Below are 16,665 nucleotides of genomic sequence, written 5' to 3' on the forward strand. Positions count from 1 at the left end.
GGGCATAAGGGATATCGTTGTTGGGGTCATGTTGGTTATCGGATGCCTATTCTCGGGGTATGACTTTATGAGTCTCTTCCTTCTACCCGTGTCCATCTTCCTTGACCTTTTCAGTGGAGGATCTCTTTTTTTACCTCACTCATCACATGATTCTACACCTTCATCACCGATGGCTTCCTTGTCTCTATTACCTGAGTTTATCCTGATAATTCCTGCTTGTATTCTTCCATCGTTTCCTCACTTGTATACACGTCATCCACGTGTTGTGGATGCGTCTACAAATGTGCCATCTTCCTCATCTCACCAAATTATGGATAGCTTCCTCCTCCGCTTCAGCCTGTTGATCGCCTTAGTCTTCCAAGCATTGGCGCAGCTGTTCTTGAGCCGACTTCTTACCGTGATGTTGTTCATACCAAATGGCACCTTTCCATGCCAGAGGAGATTGCTCTTTTTCAATGGTCTCGAAGAGAGAAATTTCCCATTTTTATCTATGGAGGGCATGTGGGATATTGTTTCTCTTCCTCCGGGGTGTTCGTCCCATCACTTGGTGGTGGGTTTACAAAGTTAAGACTCGTTCTGATGGTTCTCTTGAGCGTAACAAAGCTCGTTTTATGGCTCGCGCCTTTCAGCAAGAGCATGGTTATGATAACGAGTCCTGATTATGATGAGACTTTTTTCTCCTACAAACCATATGAGACTTTTTTCTCCAACAAACCATATGACCACTTCTCGCACACTTCTTTTGTGGCCTCTGTTCGCCATAGGTCTCTCTCGGCTTGATGTTAAAAATGTCTTTCTTAACGGTGAGCGGCTTGAGGAGGTTTACGCAGCCACCACCTGGGTATTCTGCTCCTGACGACATGCTTTGTTGCCTTCGTCGCTCTCTCTATGGCTTTAGGCAAGCCCCTCGCGCTTGGTTTGAGCGTTTTGCCTCTTTGAGGTCGTGAAGTGGTTGGGAGTGAGACTAAGAGAAATACTGGAAAGGAGATGCTGACTAGCGTATTAGGAGAATGAGGCCTAAATTGAATTGCTGAGATGAGTTATAGGCCCGCTACCAAAATGGTTGGTGTATGCTTCTCCATAGTGGGCCACGCAAACAGGACCGAGTGGGACATACTCATACTCTATCAAGCCCAAATGATAATCTTCTTTTTTTTTGGCAAACTTCAACCCCAGCTTTCTAATAATAATTTGACCCAAACACTTAACATAACATTGACCATAATTCTTTATACATCACACAGTGATCTAAACGCTTTTATATTTCTTTACATAGGGAGTACTAACATGTAAGGAAATTTTAAAAAAGAGTTTATAAATTCAATAAATGTTCATAAATTCAAAAAATATGTTTGTGAATTAAATAGATGTTCACAAATTCAAAATATATGTTTGCGAATTCAAAAAATGTTCAGGTGTTCAAAACATAGTTTACAAATTCAAAAATTGTTCACGAATTCCAAAAAAATTGTCGATTCCAAAAATGTTCACACATTCAAAAATTGGTCACATATTGGAAAATGTTCACGTGTTCAAAACAAGTTCATGAATCAAAAAAATGTACATGAATACGCAAAATTATTCACATGTTGAAGAATATGGCGAATTCATAAAATGTTCACGTCGAATTAAAAAATGTACGCAGATTCTAAAACAATTTCACAAATTCCAAAAAGTTCATGTATTCAAAAAATGTTTACGTATTCAAGACATCTAAGAACTCCAAAAATGTTAATGAATCCAAAATTGTTCGCAAATGCCAAAAACATTCATGTATTCGAACAATGTTCACATTTCAAAAATCTTCACAAATAGAAAAGTTAAAAAAATAAAAAATCATGAATTTGAACAACATTCAGGAAATCAATTTTTAGCAATTCGAAAATTAGAATTTTAAATAAGTTCACAAATAGAAAATTTCACAAATTTGAAAAGTTCAACAAAATTAAAAAGGAAAAACGAACACAAAAAACAAAAGATAGAAAAAAAGATAAAAGATGAAGCAAAAAACCGGTTGGATCGATCCCCAATCCCCAACCGCTTCTGGAAAACCGAGTCTGGCTCTTCATCTCGAGATACTTCTTCGTCGACCTCTTCAATTGAGCCCCCTGACTACGCTAGAGATTACACGACGTTAGTGTCTGGTAGCTGCTTCTTTTGGTTCTCCATCGACACGTTTTTAAGGTTTTGCTACTTACTCTAATGGTACCGAGGGACTATTTTTTTACAATATCAAACTTACGATTCTTCCAATTTGTCCTCCATTCCACCTCCATATTCTCTTGTTCATGTTCTTACTGTCGATGGTACTTCCCTCCCAGTAGATAATAATGGCACTCTTAGCACTTTGACTTTTCATGTTCCTTCTTTTGCTCATCTTCCTCGACTTTACTACACTCGTGGTCCGCATGTTGTGGATTCTTTTCATGAGCCATCTCCCTTGACTATTATATCTTCTTTTGTTGTCAACGCATCGCCTCCAGCTCAGCCTACTTATGGCTTTTGAGCTCACTCGCTTCTACCTATTGACCGTTGTGGTTACTGTGCAACTCTTCCTGAGTGACTTCTTATCGTGAGGTTGTTCATCCTAAATGGCTCGATGTGATGGCATCGAAGATTCATGCTCTTACTCGCATCGACACTTGGAATCTCATTTCCCTTCCTCCCCATGCTCATCTCAACACTTGTGAGTGTTACAAAGTTCGTTTAGTGGTGAGAACATGGTCATGACTACGATAAGACATTTGCTCCTGTATATATGGCCCACACGACCACTCTTCACACACTTCTCAATGTGGCTTCTATTCGCCGCTAGTGTGTCTCTCAGCTTGATGTCAAGAATGTCTACATGTAGCCACCACCTGGGTTCTCTTGATGGCATGGTTTGTCGTCTTTGTCGCTGTCTATATGGCCCTAAGCAACCCCCCCCCCCTCGTGCCTGGTTTGAGCGATTTGTCTCAGTGGTGATTGCGGCTGGTTTTTGGTGAGTGCTCATGTCCTGCACTTTCGGTCCACCATTCAACTCGTGGCCGAACATTTCTTCTACATGTCGATCATCACCGACAACGACTCTTAAGTACATTACCTTTGTGAAGGCTCGTCATATTGAATTCGTATGTCTGATCTTGGTCCTCTTCACTACTTCCTTGAGATTGTTATGTATTTCCAAAATCTTCTTGCTCATGTTGCTCTTACTGATGAGCGCATTGTTGAGACTCCTATGGAGCCAACGTCCACATTTTTGACCACCTCCGCTCCCTGCAAGTCTGGATGGGAATCCTTTGCCTTGTTGCGGGTTGCTATGAGCACTGTCTCAATCCCACATCCCATGTTCCCTTGTTGTGCGACACCATAACAGCACGCTTGAGCACCACCAATGGTGAGCAGGAGCTCGGACAGTCGACGCGTACCTGGATTATGAACGGGGCGAGCCGACGACAGGCGCTACCTAAAGTCGAGGCCAAGGGGGCACAGTAGGAGAACCTAGGGTGCTTAATCAAGCGTGTGGCACACAACCCGCAAGCAAGAGAAGAACACCAAGCCAAATCGGCAGGGTACAGAGTGAACAGGCACGTGGGATGTTGGATCAAGTCCCTCTGCCGCCATCGCCACCAGTCTCTGCCTCTGTTGCCTTGTCTACCAGCTATTTTCAGCAGTGGCATCATCGCCTTGGGTCCCTTGTGATCTCTCATCCTTAGTCCGACGTGGCCTTCTTGCATCCGTCTCCGACGATGCCTCTAAGCATCAAGGTTGTCGGCTTCATAAACAGGTCCGGTTACCTTATACTCATAGCAAGACAATGTCTCAGCGTCCTTTCAACCATGTTCACTTTGATGTCGAGAGTCCATCTTCCTTTGCCTCGAAAGGAGGTCATCGCTAGTGACTTCTCTCGACACACCTGGATATACTTTATTTCTTCTCATACTTGGGTAAAGCCTTTTGGTGCCATGGTTCACACTCGGTTCTCTACGCCTATTCGTGTGTTCTGTGACTCTGGTGGAGAATATATCTCCAAGTTGTTGCATGGAATCCTTCTGTTCCCTTATCCTGGTGCTCATGCTTAGAATGGTGTGGCTGAGCACAAGCATCGTCACCTTCTTGAGACAGCTTGTCCACTGATGGTTACCGCCTCTCTTTCGCCGCACTTTTGGGCCGAGTCTGTCACCACTTCCATCTATCTCATCAACCTTCAGCAATACATTGCTCTGCAAGGTGGAGCTCCTTTCGAGCGTCTATTTGATCGTTTCCTGATTATTCAACGCTTCAATTGTTTGGTTGTGTTTGGTATGTCCTTGCCCCACGTGAACGCAAAAAACTGACTGCTCAGTTCGTTGAGTGTGTCTCCTTAGGATACAACGATGAGCGTAAGGGATATCGTTGTTGGTATCATGTTAGTCGTTGGATGCCTATTTCTTGAGATATGACTTTTGATGAGTCTCATCCCTTCTATTCGCGTCCATCTTTCTCGACCTTTTTAGTGGAGGATATCTTTTTTTTAATCCCGACACTCCTATCACTCCAGTTGATCCCTTATCCATTCGTTGTACTGCTCCTGCTTCTCCAATTATTGCAGACCCCATGGCATCATCTCCTATGATTTCCTCACCTCGCTTATCACAGGATTCTACACCTTCATCAGTTGTGGCTTCCTTGTCTCCATCACCTGAGTTTATCCCGATGATTCCTACCCGTATTCTTCCATCTTTTCCTCACTTTTATATACATCGTCTATGTGTTGTGAATGCATCTAATGATGCCACTTCCCCTCTTCGCCTACTTATGACTTGCTTCCTCATCCACTTCCGCCTGTTGACCACTTTGGTCTTCCAGTGTTCTTGAGCCGACTTCTTGTCGTGATGTTGTTCATACCAAATGGCACCTTGCGATGGCAGAGGATATTGTTGCTGTTGAGCGCCCCGGCTCGTGGGATATTGTTTCTCTTCCTCCTTGTGTTTGTCCCATCACTTGGTGGGTCCACAATATTATGACTCGCTCTGATGGTTCTCTTGAGCATTACAAAGCTCGTCTTGTGGCTCGTGGCTTTCAGCAAGAGCATGGTCCTGACTACGAATCCTAATTACAATGAGACTTTTTGCTCCTGCAAACCATATGACCACTTCTCGCACTTCTTTTGTGGCCTATGTTTGCCACGGGTCTGTCTCGGCTGGATGTTAAGAATGTCTTTCTTAATGGCGAGCTGCATGAGGAGGCTTAAATGCAGCCACCACATGGGTACTCTGCTCCTAACGACATGCTTTGTTCCCTTCATCGCTCTTTCTATGGCTTTAAGCAAGCCCCTCGCGCCTGGTTTGAGTGTTTTGCCTCTATGGTGGTTGTTGCTGGTTTTCAGCGAGTCCTCATGATATGACATTGTTTGTCCTCCTTTTCTGCTCTTGGTAGGACTCTTCTTCTATATGTTGATGACATGATCATCAACGGCAAAGACCTTGAGTATATTGCCTTTGTGAAGGCATGTCTGAGTAAGGAGTTTCTTATGTTTGATCTTGGCCCTCTTCGCTACTTTCTTAGGATTGAGGTATCTTCTTGCTCAAAAATAATAATCCAGGATCTTACTCTTGCCGCTCTTACTCATGAGCACACTGTTGAGACTCCCATGAAGCTCAATGTTCACCTCCGTGCTACTGATGGTGACCCTTTGTCTGATCTTGACACTTTATCGTCATCTTACTGGGAGTCCTGTCTATCTCGCTGCCACTCACCGGAAAGAAGAAACAGATTACAGTGCCCCCATTCTAGTGCACCTCCTCCCGCAGCGTCATCGCTCCACTGTCCTACTGATGAGCGCATTGTTGAGACTCCTATGGAGCCAACGTCCACATTTGTGACCACCTCCGTTCCCTGAAAGTCTGGATGGGAATCCTTTGCCTTGCTACGGGTTGCTATGAGCACTGTCTCAATCCCACATCCCGTGTTCCCTTGTTGTGCGATACCATAACCGCACGCTCGAGCACCACCAATGGTGAGCAGGAGCTCGGACAGTCGACGCGTACCTGGATTATGAACGGGGCAAGCCGGCGACAGGCGCTACCTAAAGTCGAGGCCAAGGGCGCACAGTGGGAGAACCTGGGGTGCTTAATCAAGCACGTGGCACACAACCCGCAAGCAGGAGAAGAACACCAAGCCAAATCGGCAGGGTACAGAGAGTGCACAGATACGTGGGATGCCGGATCAAGTCCCTCTACTTCCACCGCCACCAGTGTGAACTAGCTATTTTCAACAGTGGCATCATCGCCTTGGGTCACTTGTGATCTCTCATCCTTAGTTCGACGTGGTCTTCTTGGATACGTCTCTAACGATGTCTCTAATCTGTGGTCCAATTACCTACTCATAGCGAGACAGTGTCTTAGCGTCCTTTCGACCTTGTTCACTCTGATCTCGAGGGTTCATCTCCCTTTGCCTCTGCTAGTGACTTCTCTCTACGCACCTGGATATACTTTATTTCTTCTCGTAGTGAGGTCTTATCTATAAGCCTTTTGCTGTCATGGTTCACACTCAGTTCTCTACGCCTATTCGTGTGTTCTGTGATGACTCTGGTGGAGAGTATATCTCCAAGTTGTTGCGTGGAATCCTTGCTGAGCAGACTTTGGTTCTCTTATCCTAGTGCTCATGCTCATAATGGCGTGGCTGAGTGCAAGCATCGTCACCTTCTTGAGACGGCTCATTCGTTCATGGTCACAGCCTCTCTTACCCCACACTTTTGGGCCGAGTTTGTCCCCAATTCCATATATCTCGTCAACCTTCACCAATCCACTGCTCTACAGAGTGGCGCTCCTTTCGAGCCTCTATTTGATCGTTTATTCAGCGCTTCAATTGTTTGGTTGTGTTTTCTATGTCCTTGCCCCTCGTGAATGCACCACACTGACTTCTCGGTCTGTTTAGTATGTCTTCTTAGGATACAACGATGAGCATAAGGGATATCGTTGTTGGGATCATGTTGGTCGTCGGATACCTATTTCCCAGGATATGACTTTTGTTGAGTCTCATCCCTTCTACCTGTGTCCATCTTCTTCGGCCTTTAAAGTGGAGTATATCTCTTTCCACAATTTTCCCGACACTCCTACCACTCCTATTGAGCCCTTATCCAGTCGTCATACTCCTACTTCTCTGGTTATTGTAGAACCAATGTCATCATCTCCTATGATTTCCTCACCTCGATTATCACATGATTCTACACCTTCATCAACGGTGGCTTCCTTGTCTCCATCCCTTGAGTTTATCCCAATGATTCCAGCTTGTATTCTTCCAACTTTTCCTAACTTCTATACAGTTTGTGTGCGTGTTGTGGATGCATCTACTGATGTGCCATCTTCTGCGTCTCAGCCTACTTATGGATTGCGTCCTCGTCCGCTTCGGCCTATTGACCGCCTTGGTCTTCCAAGCATTGGCGCTGCTGTTCTTGAGCCGACTTCTTATTATGATGTTGTTCATACCAAAGGGCAACTTATGATGGCAGAGGAGATTGTTGCTCTTGAGCGCATCGGCACGTGAGATATTGTTTATGTTCCTCCTCGTGTTCGTCCCATCACTTGGTGGGTCTACAAGGTTAGGACTCACTCTGATGGTTCTCTTGCTTGTGGGTCGTGGCTTTCAGCAGGAGCATGGTCCTGATTACGATGAGACTTTTGCTCCTGGAAACCGTATGACCACTGTGCGCACACTTCTTATTGTGGCCTTTGTTCGCCACAGGTCTATGTCTAGGCTTGATGTTAAGAATGCCTTTCTCAATGGTGAGTTGCGTGAGGAGGTTTACATACATCCACCAGTGGGTATTCTGCATCTTACGACATGCTTTGTCATCTTCATCACTTTATGGCTTTAAGCAAGCCCCTCGCGCCTGGTTTGAGCATTTTGCCTCTATGGTCGCTGCTGCTAGTTTTCAGCTAGTGCTCATGATTCGACGTTGTTTGTCCTCCTTTCTGCTCTTGGTACGACTCTTCTTCTATATGTTGATGACATGATCATCACCGACGCAGACTGTGAGTATATTGTCTTTGTGAAGGCATGTCTTAGTATGCAGTTTCTTATGTCTTATCTTGGCCCTCTCTGCTACTTTCTTGGGATTGAGGTCCCTTCTTGCTCAATTATTATAATCCAAGATCTTGTTACTCGCGCTGCTCTTACTGATGAGCGCACTGTTGAGACTCCCATGGAGCTCCATGTTCACCTCCCTGCTACTGATGTTGACCCATTGTCTGGTCTGACTACATTTTGTTGGTAGTCTTGTCTATCTGCCTGGCTGAAGAAGAAACAGATTGCAGTGCCCCCCATTTGAGTGCACCTCCTCCCGCGGCACCGTCGCTCCACTTCCCTACTCTACCCTCCACTATATGCTCTGTGGCATTGTCGTCGTGGCCAGGATGGTGGCAAACTCGCTAGCACCGATGCCTCTCGGATTATGTTGTTGCTAGAGCCTTCATGCTCTCAAGTGGCATGAACGGCCAAAGGGGACAATGCCACCATGGTTGTTGGCATTCCCTCTGTCGGATCGTGAAGTGTTTGGGAGTGAGACTAAGAGAAATATGGAAAAGGAGATGATGACCTAAACAGAATTGCTGAGATGAGTTATAGGCCCACTACCAAAATGGTTGGCGTGTTCTTCTCCATAGTGTGACACGCCTTCGATACAAACACAACCTAGTGAGATAATCATACTCTATCAAGCCCAAATAACAATCTTCTTTTTACCCTCCTACTTTCAGATAATAATGACCCAAACACTAAACATAGCATTGACCATAATTCTTTATATATCACACCATATACTTAGAATCTACTAACATCTAAGACGAATTTGAAAAAAAATGTTTGCGAATTAAATAAATGTTCACAAAATTAAAAAATATGTTTGCAAATTCAAAAAATGTTTCCCAACTCCAGAAATGTTCATGTATTCAAAAGAAGTTCACGGATTAAAAATGGTGAATTCCAAAAATATTCACGCATTCAAAAAATGATCACATATTCAAAACAAGTTCATGAATTCAAATGAATACGAAAAACTGTTAAATGTTCGCAACGAATTCGAAAAATGTTCCTGGATTCTAAAACAATGTTCACAAATTCCAAAAATGTTCACGTATTCGAAAAATGTTCATTCAAGACAAGTGTGGTTCCAAAAATGTTCATGAATTCAAAAAATGTTAAAGGCGAATTCAAAAAATTGTTCATGCATTCTAAAAACTCTTCACAAATTTCAAAAACGCTCACGTATTCGATAAATGTTCACATATTCAAAAACTATTCAACAATTGGAAAAGGTTCAAAATTTTCAAAAAATATTCACGAATTTGAAAACATTCGGTAATTCAATTTTTTAGCAAATTCAAAAATGTGAATTGAAATTGTTCAGAAATTTGAAAAAGGTTCAAAATATAAAAAGGAAAAAGAAAAGGCGAACACGAAGAAAAACATAGCGTTGACCATTATTCTTTATACATCACACCATATTTTTTAGAATCTACTAACATGAAAGCCGTATAAAAAAAAGAAATCTACACATGTAACTTACATGTACCATTATAATTATATTATTTTAGAAATTCTAGGTAGGTTTGTCTAGATGTCTAGACCCATGTGGCCATGTCTATACTCTACAACACCTTATATACTCTACAACAATGTATGTTTGTAAATAGAAGGGTGTGGCTTAATCTCTATTCCCAACCTAGGGGTGTGCATTACGTGATGGGGAGAAAATCTCTGAACTTCGCCAAAAACTTAAGGAAGTAAATGCAACTAAAATAAACAATTATGTATGCGATTTCAAAAGAAAGATATAACGGCAAGGTGTTTAACAAATCTGAATGCATGTTGTATCATGCTTATCGAGTGAACAAAACAAATATCAGGATAGATACTAAGAAACAGAATGCATACCACCACGAACACTGCCACCATTAGCTTTGTCATGTCACAGAATGTTGCGTGATAAAAGCCCACCGTGCTAACTCAGCAGCTTCCTCAACTGACATGTTGAATTTGTAACTGAAATGGAAAGCACAAACATAAGGGATGCAACTTCAAGATAATATGAACTGTGAGCAAAGCAACATATAGAGGTATAAAAAAGCATACCCCTCATCCAAGATACCATATAAGCATACAAAGAACTAGAGAACAGGCTGCTTCCCTTGAACCAAGCACCCTCGCTATCAACATAGTACCAAGACCGGACCCTAGAAAAAGAGCGGAATTGTTAAGCATAGACCTAAGTACAGCATAATGACACTACAATATGTCAAAGGGCCACTCACAGATCCATCAAATCCAACAATCATTGTACCGATTGGAAGTAGCATCCCACGGTATGAAAATAAAGGATGTTAGCCAATGTCTTTAAAGAACCAGCAATAGAAATCCTTTGCTTGTTGATGAGCTCAAGCTCATGAGCCTCATGAACCTCTGAAGGAAGAAACTATTGTTAGGATAATTCATCCTGGAGCCCGGGCTCATCTGCACCTGATCAGCAAAAAATTCAAAACAAATACTAGAAAAATTCAAAAAAATCCAAAAAAAATTCGGGTGGTAGATAAGTTGATGCGTGAGGCCCGCTCCAAAATTCAACTCATTTGGATATCTGAGCAGGCCTCGGCAAAAAAGACAAATCGGGTCAAAACAGTTTGTGAACAGTAAACTTTTTCACAGACCCCGATTTTGTCTTTTTTGCACAGACTTGCTCAAATGTCCAAACGAGTTGCATTTTGGAGCGAACCTCACGCACCTAATTATCTACCACCCGAATTTTTTTTGGAATTTTTTGAATTTTTCTAGTATTTTTTTTTTCCGTGAGCGCGGGTGCAGATGAGCCCGGGTGCAGATTCGCCGCACTCCTATTGTTATTCCTACTATCTTTATTATTAAAAGGGGAGTATGGTTGTGATGGTAGGTCGTGGTACGTCAATTCGCATGTTCGTGTGTCGCTTCCTCGCCTCCTCTCTCAAACAAATACTTGTTGACGAGTGGACCCGCCAGCTCTCTTCCCTACCTCATCGACTCGCTAGCCCCGATCTGATTTCTTCCTCCTCTCATTAAGAGAGGGCGCGGCCACAGCTAGGGTTACTATCGCGTCCATCCGTCGCCTTACATGAGCATGTACCTGGACCCTCCTATATGGCAGTTGATCCATTTTACATGAATATTAAAGTCATCTACATCAATATATTAATTTTTGTCCTGGTATGCATCTCTTGGAGAAATCTTAGGGCAAATATTTTCTTATTTTTGCTTTCTTTAGAAATCTTGGAGAAATTTAGTGTAGGCACCTTCAATTCTATAACATAGTTGAATGTAAAAATTACTACAATTAGCATTGTATCACAGCAGTGGGCTAATTCTGTAAAGAAATGCAATGATGTAATGTTCTTGGTTAAACTTCAGTTCTATATAGTACTTAGTAATGCAAATTCAAGAATTAAGTTTGCAGGCATGTCGTCATTGTAGTCCTGATAGATATTTTGCTTATCTGTATTTACGTGCATTAACAGAGTTACTAATATTGTTTTGATATTTCATTAGTAGAAGACTGGATTGTGTCTACAACCATTGTGCATCAATGCGATCCAAAAATAGGCAATTCGAGGTGGATTTCACTTGTAGTAGAGAGAAGCACACAGTTCAGATAGCAACGAGGGACTCTTAAGGTCACAGATAGATTGTCGTGGAATAACTCAATTGATGGGATGTAGGATTCACATCGGTGCAGATTGCCGAGTACCATGCAAATGAAATGTTGGTTGCACAATTAATCATCTGCCTCTTTGTCGAGGTAAAATTGATAAGAGTTAAACTCGAGAGAAAAAATTCCATCGATCTTTTAGTCTAGCAAGTACATATTTTTTCTGTCATTCTTTTAGCTCAATGTAAAAAAGAGGTAAATACACCAGAGGTGCCTAAACTTGTCCGGTGCGGTCACTTTAGTGCCTAAACTTGCAAAATGTCAAAAACTGGTGCCACAACTTGTCCATTTGGTGCATATACGGTGCCTTGCTCGTACACCGCCGTATTTGCTTGCCACGTAGCCTGACAGTTGGCGTGTGGCCCACGGGTCAGTGGGTGGAAGCGTAGGAAGGGATGAGTCGGATGCAGCGGCAGCGGCGCAACAATTATTTTCCAGAAAACCCCCGGAGCTTTTATTAATTATCGCAAAAAAGTCCCTCCAACTGCGGGAACTGATTGCCTGCTATATTTGTGCATAGGTATCTTGTCTCTACTTTCTCACTCACGATCAATCCAAGGCGAAGGTGGCGGAGGTGGTGCTGCACGGCGATCGGCGACGGATGCAATGGATGACCCGCGCCGTCGTCTTCCAGGCGAAGCAGCTCCTACGTATGGTAAGTCACACCCTTCCCTGTCTTCCCTTCATCCCGATTCTCTATTCCTCGTCCATGCGTATGCGTCGGGTAGGGTTTGCCGGAGCGAGAGTAATCTTTTGCCGTGCTTGATCTTCATCTTTCTTCCATGGTATGCATGATATATGTGTATGTGGACTGTTGCGGAGCAGATATGGGTGCATTGATCCTGATTTTCGCTAGGGTTTATTTGGGGGTTTTGCAAGCCTTTCCTGTCAGCAGTTGTTCATGCTTATGTGCGCAACAAATTAGGCTACAATATTGCTGATATATGATTATTTGTCTTCTTGGTCATTGGTCATTGCGCCTCAGATTTGGAGATTGTTCGAACTAATTTTTTCAGAGGATTTGTAACTGAATTTTGTCTTCAGTTATCGTACAGTAAACTGAATTTTGTCTTCAGTTATCGTACAGTAAACTGAATTTTCGTGACACCTGATGTACGGTTAAACTGAATTTTGGTGACAGGTTATATACTGAATGTGTGCACTGCACAGAACTGAATATATGTGCTCAATTTATGCTATGCAGTACAGATGTACTGAATGTGTGCAGTTTATGTCAAGTAATGAATAATTAAGTGTTTAGTAACTAAATAATGAACTGTTTAGTAAACTAAATAGATGGATGCTGTCTCCTGAATCTTTTGTACATAAGTGAAATCTGTGCTGAATACATGTGCAGCATAGTTGTCTGAATATTTGTTCTATTCTAATAATGCAGGGCTATTTGATGGTCTGTTCACAGTTGAAATCCATCACAAGGGATTTTTTTGTGGATCTGGTAGCAACATGAAGTATATAGATCATGAAGTTGATTGGTTTGACTACTGTCAGAGTGATACTTGGTCTAATTTATGGATAGATGATTTCTTTCTCCAACTGGGCCATGACAGAGCAAACTCCAAGATGGATGTGTATTGGTGCCAACCTGGTAAATCTTTTTGTGATGGGCTTCACCTGATGTCATGTGATGCAGATATAGTGCTCATGATTGTTGCAACAGTAGAACACAAGAACTTGGTACTGCTGGTAGACCATGATGCAGATATAGTGCTCCTGAATGCTTCTCAGCCTCCTTCTTCTCAACTTCTTCCTGCAACAGCTTGTTCTTCATAGCAAGATCACAAATGATTGCCTTTGCCCGGCCATCCCATTTTGGATCTATCCACTTCACATATTCGCAAGCCCTGACATCCAGAAAATGAAAAAAAGTACTTAGTGCGAAAGACTGCATCTCCTCACCCTAAAAATCAATTCTTTCTAAGCAAAAACAGTGCAGAAATGAAGTGTACATGATTCAGAAAGAAGAGGCCTCCAGAAAGAATGGGGATCATCACCTGACCGCTAGTCTCCTTCCATTCCTCCTCGATGCGGTTCTGACCGCCGACGCCGGCCATCTCAGTGAGCAGCAGAGGACAAGGGGGAGCAGAGAAATAACACTGACGGCCACGCCTCCTACTCTCAGTCAACAGCTCGCCGCCGGCGACAAATCAAGTACGTCCTTAGTCGCCGCCGCCGCCGGCAACAAATCGAGTACGTCCTCAGCCGCCGCCGCCTACATAGGGTTAGGGATTTGGTTTTGTGTTTTCTGAATCGGGGAGATTTGGGTATGGACGGTTATACAGATCAAGGACTTTTTTGCGATAATTAAGAAAAGCTCCGTGGGTTTTCTGGAAAATAATTGCTGCGGCGCCGCCGCTGCATCCGACTCATCCCTTCCTACGCTTCCACCCACCGACCCGTGGGCCACACGCCAGCTGTCAGGCCACGTGGCAAGGAAATACGGCGGCGTATGAGCGAGGCACCGTATATGCACCAAATGGACAAGTTGTAGCACCAGTTTTCGACATTTTGCAAGTTTAGACACTAAAGTGACCGTGCGGGACAAGTTTAGGCACCTCTGATGTATTTACCTCTGTAAAAAATATAATTGTTTGTGCAGCCACAAGTATGCTACCTTCCCTTTCATAAACAGATGTCCTACTACAAAACATACAGTAAAAAAGAAAGCTCGATGTAAACAATATAATTATTTGTGCAGCCACAACCCACAAGTATGCTACCTTCCTTTTCGTAAATGGATGTCCTACTACGAGACATGCAGTAAAAAAGATTTAAGTTTGACTATTGCAATATAAAAGATGGAACATCAGGGGGACTTTGGTGCTGCTTCTTCATCTGCTCGGTGAGTGAGGAGGTAAGAAACAGGGACATAGAGGAACATTGGGCTTAAAATTTATAGAAACTCGAAGATTGACAGCTTGAAGCCATCCTACTTTCTGTTCCCATCGAATTTTGTGTGAGCAATTCGGTTGGGCATTACGTCAAACATGTGGAAGGCATAACACACATGTATTATGGTTCACTACCTATACACAGCAACTCCAGCGGCATGCAGTAATCAAGAAATTTAGGGCAATGGCATGCAGCAATCAGAATATTTAGATCAAAAGAGGGAATCAAGTCATGACCAAGAAAACAGATCAGTGGTGCTGAAACTTACATCTCGTCGTGGCTTCGTGCTTGGAGATGAGGCGTGCAAAGAAACATAGAGAGGAGAAACGCTGGACGTCGCTGAGCTGATGCGATTGCTTCCCACAGGGCCTCAGTTTGTCCATCGCTCTTGTACGAGGAGCCGGCAGATAGCGGCGTAGCGCCCCACGGCGTGCGCTAGGAGAGAACACGGAAGAAAGCAGAGCCGTGGACGTCGAGGGGAGGCGGCAGGTCGGACGCACGACTCGATTGCGGATCTGCGGAAGGGCGGCGCCCCGGCCCACATCATCGAAGACGGCAGGCAGCGAGAGCGCACCGCGAAGGCAGCTTCTCCCGTGAGGAGGACTGCAGGCCGGCAACCTGTCGTGGCGCCGCCGGAATCCGGTCTGATCTGGGGTTTCGATCGAGGGATTCGAGTCCTTTCTGTAGGTGGTGCCTTCGGCTTGCGGAACGGGCAAAGAGTCCATGTCGATGTCGGGAACCATGGGAGCGGGCTTGAGCAGAGTTCGTGTCGGAGTAGGAGTTCGTGGCGGTGGCGGTGGCGGTGAGGGAGGGGATCAAGGCTGCGTGCCTGCGTTGGGGCCTTCGACGGTTTCTATTCCAGAAAATCGACCTAGCGGAAACCTGGGCCGATGTACAGCAGATAGACACGCGCAGGCCCACCCGTAAAAAAAGAGAGGATCGCAGGCCCAACCAAGCGACAACCGCAGCGGACGACCAATTGTAAGGAAATTTCCTATATGACGCTCGTTCGTATTTTTAAAATTTGATCACTTTTTCAAAAAGAGTAATTTAAAAAAAAATCACTTTTTCAAAAAACAATAATTTTGTTTAGAATTGTAAAAATTGTTCACAATTTCAAAAAAACAGAGTTTTAAAAGAATCACAACTAAGAAATGATCACATTTTTGTTTAAAATTTGTTCGAACATTTCTTGAAAATCATGAACACATTTTCAAAAGACAAATAATGTTTGAAAAAACGAACATTTTTTTAAAAACATGAACAAAATTCGAAATTTCAAACTTTGGCTAGCGACAATCCTTAATCAGTGAGAGGTTTGTAGTTCGATTCCTTGTGTGTGCACTGCCTTTTGTGAATTTTCGTTGCGCTACAGTACCTGCGGGGTGAACAGGCGTGCACGCCAATGGGCCGGCCCAGTCGAGTCGTCAAATAGGAGCTCCCCAATTGTAATACAAGCTCAGTCGAACAACAACGAAAAAAAGAGTAGTCTTTGGTGTCGCCTTTTCCCTCTCTCCGGGGTTTGTCTCTTCTCTCATTGCTCCGCCGACATTTTAGTTTATCTTTTCTCCTCCTATCTGCGGTCTTGTTTGGGCTGAGCAAGGGGTTGTGCTACAGTACCATTAGGGTGAATGGGCATGCACCAATGGGTCGGACTAGTTGAGGTGTTAAATAGGAGCTCCCCGACTCTTACGCAAGCTCAGCCGGACGATGATGAAATAAGCAGTAGTTGGTGTCGCCTTTTCCGTTTGCTAGGGTTTGTCTCTTCTCTCGCCTATCTGCCCGTGTTTGTGTTTATCTATTCTCCTCTCATTTGCCGTCTTGTTCGGGCTGGCCAAGGGGTGGTCTCGTACTCTCGTATGACTTCCCGACCTTTGTGAGCTATGGTTTCGATTATGAGGAGGGAAGTCAGTGGGTTTATTCGATCTTGGGTAAGATTGGATCGCGGTAGCTACTCTCATGGCTTCGGGTGATTGGGCTTTATCATTTGAATTGTCGGAGAAGGAAAAACATAAAGCCATGACACGGGAACTAGATCTTTTTGGAAATAGGCTTTCACT

The 16,665-nt window shown here is 43.7% G+C and overlaps 1 long non-coding RNA gene across 1 annotated transcript; it reads right to left on the reverse strand.

Annotated features, from left to right (window-relative positions):
* Nucleotides 1-12,974: 12,974 nt before the first annotated feature.
* LOC120972177 (uncharacterized) lies at nucleotides 12,975-15,432 on the reverse strand. The gene is made up of 2 exons (XR_005766545.3): nucleotides 13,708-15,432; nucleotides 12,975-13,557 (listed from the first exon to the last, which is right to left on the reverse strand). It is a non-coding gene; the product is annotated as an uncharacterized lncRNA (long non-coding RNA).
* Between the last annotated feature and the right edge of the window lie 1,233 nt (nucleotides 15,433-16,665).

This window comes from Aegilops tauschii, chromosome 1 (assembly GCF_002575655.3).
Source record: "Aegilops tauschii subsp. strangulata cultivar AL8/78 chromosome 1, Aet v6.0, whole genome shotgun sequence".
Lineage (NCBI taxonomy): Eukaryota > Viridiplantae > Streptophyta > Magnoliopsida > Poales > Poaceae > Aegilops > Aegilops tauschii.